Source organism: Littorina saxatilis, unplaced genomic scaffold (genome assembly GCF_037325665.1).
Source record: "Littorina saxatilis isolate snail1 unplaced genomic scaffold, US_GU_Lsax_2.0 scaffold_974, whole genome shotgun sequence".
NCBI lineage: Eukaryota > Metazoa > Mollusca > Gastropoda > Littorinimorpha > Littorinidae > Littorina > Littorina saxatilis.
In genome coordinates this window covers 33,180-39,789 of record NW_027128633.1, presented here as the reverse complement: position 1 = coordinate 39,789, position 6,610 = coordinate 33,180, and positions in this window count along the sequence as shown.

Sequence of the window (6,610 nt, the reverse complement as noted above, 5' to 3'; positions counted from 1 at the left end):
GGCGAACTGCAGCTCGGTGATAACTGTATCTATACCACAATCCTTCACGCGATCTGACCTAACCTTCACCCCTGACCTGACCTGACCTGGCCTACATACCACACACGACACAAACCAGTCACCTGTTTTTACCCCCCCTCCCCCCCCCCCCCCCCCCAACTCACCACCACCCGTTTTCTTTGGATACACACTTTAACTACATACGTGCCGACGAAATGATGATCATTGCTTCAATACTTTGCAGCTGTTGCTTGAATAATAACCAGGTAAAATTAGTATTTCGGTGTTCAGTCTATATATATATACGACTAGTGTCTGTGTGTCTGTGTGTCTGTGTGTCTGTGTGTCTGTGTGTCTGTCTGTGCGCGATGCACGGCCAAAGTTCTCGATGGATCTGCTTCAAATTTGGTGGGCTTATTCAGAGAGACCCCGGACACAAACTCATCGATGAGATATTTCAACACGTGCTCTCAGCGCGCAGCGCTGAACCGATTTTGGTTCCACCTCAGCTATTTTGGTTCCACCTCAGCTACCCGGGCCCCCATACCGACACACCATAGCCGCTACACCACATCACAACGCCAAAGTTCTCGGTGGATCTTTTTCAAATTTGGACACCGTATTCAGCTACACCCCGGACACAATATCATCGATGAGATATTTCAACACGTGCTCTCAGCGCGCAGCGCTGAACTGATTTGGGTTTTTGTGTTCATTTCACCATTATAAGTAACTCTTCCTTATCTTCTCCAGTGTTTGGCGTTTATCTCCCTTCCTTCGTGTGGCTTTCCCGTTCAGTTGTAAGTTACTACTATTTTTAGAATGTCACTGCGCTGTCCACTGCGCTGAGCGTCTTCGGATATTCCCGGCGTTCTGTTACTGTTACTATTTTTAGAAGGTCAACGCAGTGTACAGAACGTAAATTGGACCCGTAAATTATCCTCACTGTAAAAGTGCAAAGGTCGAATCCATTTATAGCCACGCGAAAAATACACTGTCATCTATCTCTCTATAGATACGGCTTCTCTGTGTTTTTGTGTGTGTGTGTGTGTTTGTGTGTGTGTCTCTATGTGAGCAACACCTGTGCATTGTTCAGTTCTGTTTGTGATGTGGTCTGGCGGCTTTTGTGTAATTTTATGTACTGGCCTTCCTTTGAGAAGCCATAACTTGCTCAGTCCTGTTTGAGTGGAGTTCGCCTCCACAGGTGATTAACACGGTTACATTCGTCGACAAGGATGTTACTCGATATGGTCAGGAATGGCATTATGGCCACTGAATCATTTTCGTGCTGTTCCCATTCCACGAATCTGGGAGGGACCTAAGCTTGGCGGGTCCATTGTTCGGACCCGGCGAAGCCGGCGTACGGCTCTAAGTACTTCTTCCCGGCGAAGCCGGCTACCCGGCGAAGCGGGTATTCATTCTAGTATATATATATACGACTAGTGTCTGTCTGTCTGTTCGCGATGCACGGCCAAAGTTCTCGGTGGATCTTTTTCAAATTTGGACACCGTATTCAGCTACACCCCGGACACAACCTCATCGATGAGATATTTCAACACGTGCTGTCAGCGCGCAGCGCTGTGCGCGCTGAACCGATTTTTTTTTGTTGGTCGGGATCCACTACCAGTAACTCCTCCTTATCTTCTCCCTTCCTCCGAGTGGCGTCAATCCATATTCCCGTTACTACGTTACTATTTTTAGAAGGTCACTGCACGTTACTATTTTTAGAAGGTCTCCAGTGTTTTGCGCGTTTATCTCCTTTCCTTCGTGCGCCGGCGAAGCCGGCGTATACCCGGCAAAGCGGGGTCCCAGGCGCAGCCTGGTATTCGGCTCTACATCTTCCCGGCGAAGCCGGTACCCGGCGAAGTGGGTAATCATCTAGTATGATATATACGACTTGTGTCTGTGTGTGTGTGTCTGTGTTCGCGATGCGCGCCCAAGGTTCTCGATGGATCTGTTTCAAATTTGGCGGCCATATTCAGGTACACCCCGGACATAACCTGGTCGATGAGATATTTCAACACGTGCTCTCAGCGAGCAGCGCTGAACCGATTTTGGTTTTTCTCTAGATCCATTCCCAGTAACTCTTCCTTATCTTCTCCAGTGTTTTCAGCGTTTATCTCCCTTCCTTCGTGTGGCGTCAATCCATATTCCCGTTTCTATTTTTAGAAGGTCACTGTCGACAACGCTCAATCCATATTCCCGTTATACTATTTTTAGAAGGTCACTGTCCCGGCGAAGCCGGGTATTACTCTTCTCCAGTGTTTTGCGCGTTTATCTCCCTTCCTTCGTGCGGTGCGCCGGCGAAGCCGGCGTACACCCGGCACAGCCGGGTCCCCGGCGCAGCCGGGTATTCGGCTCTACTTCTTCCCGGCGTAGCCGGCGAAGCGGGTATTCATCGAGTACATACATACATACATACATACATACATACATACATACATACATACATACATACATACATACATACATACATACATACATACATACATACATACATACATACATACATACATACATACATACATACGCACGCACGCACGCACGAACGCACGAACGCACGCACAGACAGACAAAAGTTAGCATCGCATAGGCTACACTTACGTGAGCCAAACATGTAGAAATTTTTCGTTAAAATTCGTCAATACATTTGGTTACAGCAATGACACACACAAAAAGAGTGAATAAATAATAGCAATTATCAACAATCAAACTTATTGTCATAAAGATTAATATACAGAGATCGTTAATTAGTCTAACATTATACCACATACTTCTTTTAACTAAGCTTCCACCGAATACTTCTTGCAGACGAAACAACTTCGCCCTGATATGGCCCTTCGTGGTCGGCTGGGCGTTAAAGCCATATGTACTCGATGACTATACACGCTAATTGCTTTACCAACAGCTGGAGACATGCTAAATTAAGTTCCCTGCAAGATATTGTGGTCTAGGACCCCTTCAATGTTGAGATATTTGAATTTTTATTTTGATCTAGATCGTCCTATTTATAGATTTGCCAACAGAGGGAACGTTGACGCAAGGGAAATAACTCCGCGTCTTTGTTGACATCCTCACTTTTTCAGAGGCTAGAACAAGCTGTAATGCATGTATATGGTCCGCGCATGGCGACATATCGTCATTACATGGTCTTATGGTGCGTTTGACATCGATTATGGGCAAACTACACTTTGTAAACACGGGAGCGCGTACATATGCCTTTAAGCAAACAAACAAACAAACAAACAAACAACCGTGAAAGACGATTACTCACCCCTATCTCTCTCTCTCTCCAAGTACCAATAGCACTCCTCGTTCAAAAGCGAGCTGAAGAAAACACACTGAGGTATAGTAGAACAGTTTTTATATGAGTTCACATCTGTTTCATAAAGGCTTAGTTTTTTTTCTGGGGAGACATCTGAACAAACTTTTCAACCTAATATATCTGACCAAAGACCAGAACTAACAGTAGAGACATTTGAACGAACCTTTCAGTCTAATATATCTGACCAAAGACCAGGGCTCGTATTCTTGAAAAAGCTGCAAAATTGTGTCCTTTAAAGTCAAACTGTCGTTTAACTACCGCCCGGTATTTATTTTTACTGCCCAGTAATTATTTATTTCCCCCCGGTATTAATGTGTGTCTGGCGGAAGGTCGGCAGCTACCAGAATTGGTTATTTTTAGAATTGGAGATTCCTCATGCTTGCTCCTCTCTACAAACAATATTTCAACAAGATTTATTCTTGAAAAAGCTGCAACTCATATACTGGCCTGTAAAACTCAATAAGTCCGCCAACTGCTAAGTGTTATTTATGAAACACCGGTAAGTCCTTACCGGGTTGTCTCCGAGCTGTAAAGTTAGAGGACCCCTCCCCCTCCTGTAAAGTCGCTACCTGTCAGTAACTTCACCAACACTGTCCATTAAAACCGTCAAGTTCGAATAAATCTTGTTCAAATATTGTTCGTAGATTTATGTCCCTCGTGGACACACATTGGTGTCATTTAAGCACCGATGCATTGCGGTCAAATACGAGCTTCTGCTCGCGAAAGATTTCAACCGATGCTCGATCATAACGGCGTGTTGCAAAAGCGTGCTTGCGTCTTGTTTAATGCATTACAGTGGCGAGAATTTGGTGTCTGATTCCGTAGCCGAACGGTTATCGAATTCGCCTGATGCGCGATTGAGTCGAGTTCGAATCGCCATCAGGCCTTACTTTTTTTTTGTTTTACTCTTTGTCATTAATTTTGTTTGTTTTTGTTTATTTTCTTCGTGTGCAAAAGAGTACGTTGTAATATCAAAATTGATTTAAAAAATTAATTTTAGGCGAGAATGAGGTTTTTTTTTAAATTGATGGTTAACATGATATTACCGTTAACTACCTTGAATACGCCCACCCACCCTATGTACCAGTTTTGCCCAAAAGTGGGGGGTGGGCGTTTACTAGGTACTATACCCTTGGCAGGAGCGGGTCCTTAGCTAGAAAAACGATATTTTGGTCATATGTCATAGAAGTGTTCAAAGGATGCGTTATTGCACAAAACTCCCCCCCCCCCCCCCCCCCACACACACACACACACTAACACTAACACACAAAATCAACCTCTTCAGATATCACTTCCCGCCAAAGATGAAGCTTTGAAGATGAAGACCATTGTTGGAGCAGTCCACGGTACAAGCCATCAACAACTGTACGACGAGTCAGGCTTTATTTCACTTTAAGAGAGGCGTAAACGTCAAAAATCGATATTATTTCACAAGATTGTACACCGTAAGGTGCCAAACTACTTACTTGCGATATTGCCACCATTAATATCAACTAATAATCCATATCGCCAGCGCAGACCTTTAGATAGGAAAGTTCCATCGTTTAACACTGAATTATACAAAAACTCATTTCTCCCATCTACAACACAACTCTGGAATTCTTTACCAGACTACATAAAACTTAGTAAGTCCTTCAAGCACTTTTTGTCAAAAAACGATTTAAGTCTGCCGTGTTATTGGTATTCTGGAGATCGCATATCACAAACAATTCACTGTAAGCTCAGGCTATATATAAGTGATCTTAATAACGATCTAGTGAGACGACACGTTGCTACAGATGCATCTTGTGACTGCGCATTTCTGTAACCGTACAACACTTCCTATTAGATTGTCCAAATTAACGCGAAGCACGTCAAGAAACCATACATACCCTCCCTAACCACAGTATTCACCTCCCCCACCTTCTAAATGGAGACAGACAGTATTCTCTAGATTTGAACAGGAACATTTTGTCAAGAGTACACTCGTTCATTGAACGTTCAGGCCGCTTTGGGCAAACCAGAATCAATGCTCCACAAGCCGGACAACAACTTTAATTTCTGCACAACTCCTACCCATCCCTCTTCTTTTTATTCCTTTTCTTCCCCTCCTTCCTTCCTCTTACTGTCTTTCTTTATAATGATTATGCAACGTTTATTATGTTATGATAATTTTGGATGATTAATGAGATGAGGATGATTATAATGATGATGCTTTGGATTTCCAATTTGGTTTATTTAGACAAATTGTTCAGCCGTTACCGCCTTACGTTATAATATCCATGCAGGAACACCACTATTAGCTTCTAGCTTGTTGCTGTTACCTGTGTCTTTTGTATACATGTCATGATTGTAACATTTGTTGAAATAAACTTATGTTTAAACCAAAGATGAAGCTTTCGTTTCTTCTTTTTCCTCCCAGTCAAAAATGTATTGCGATTCTCTAGCCACTTCAGAAACCTTTTTCTGTCCAATCCCCGAAGCATGTCTAAGGAAAGGAAACAATTGAAAAACAACAATAACAGCAGACTGAATAATCTTTATTCATTTTCCTTGTCTACTAGTCCACTGGTCGAAACTGGGGGGTGGGCGTTTACTAGGTACTAGGCCATGTACACCTGCATGCAACCGAGGTTTATAAAAAAAATAAAAAATAAAATCTCCCCGTGTTTTTATTTCATTCAGTTTGTTTGGGTTGTTGCTATTGACTTTGAAACTGACACGCCGGCGAAAACGCCGGTAACGCGTGCGCAGAGAAGAGCAAGCATCGGGAATCTTCAATTCTAAAAATAACCAACTGGTAGCTGCCGACCTTCCGATAGACACACATGAATACCGGGGAAAAATAAATAATTACTGGGCAGTAAAAATAAATACCGGGCGGTAGTTAAACGACAGTTTGACTTTGAAGGACACAATGTTGCAGCTTTTTAGCCAGCGTGTCAGTTTCAAAGTCAATAGCAACTACCCAAACAAACTGAATGAAATAAAAACACAGGGAGACCCTTTTTATTTATTTTTTATTTTTTTTGTTTTTAATCTCAGTTGCATGCAGGTGGCTGCTACCGCATTTTAGGTGGTTTTTTTTTCTCTCTCACCTTTGTTTTTTTAAGCGGGAAGCATCCTTCTTCATGGTTATTTATTTAATTTTTTTAATCAAATGTTTACATGTTTAAGTTAACAAACTTTATCAATAAACTAATATCATCTTAACCAAAGATTTTAAAAAAAACCATTGCAGCCTAAAACATGTTTTTAAAATCAATTTTGCTATTATAACGTACTCTTTTGCACATGAAGAAAATA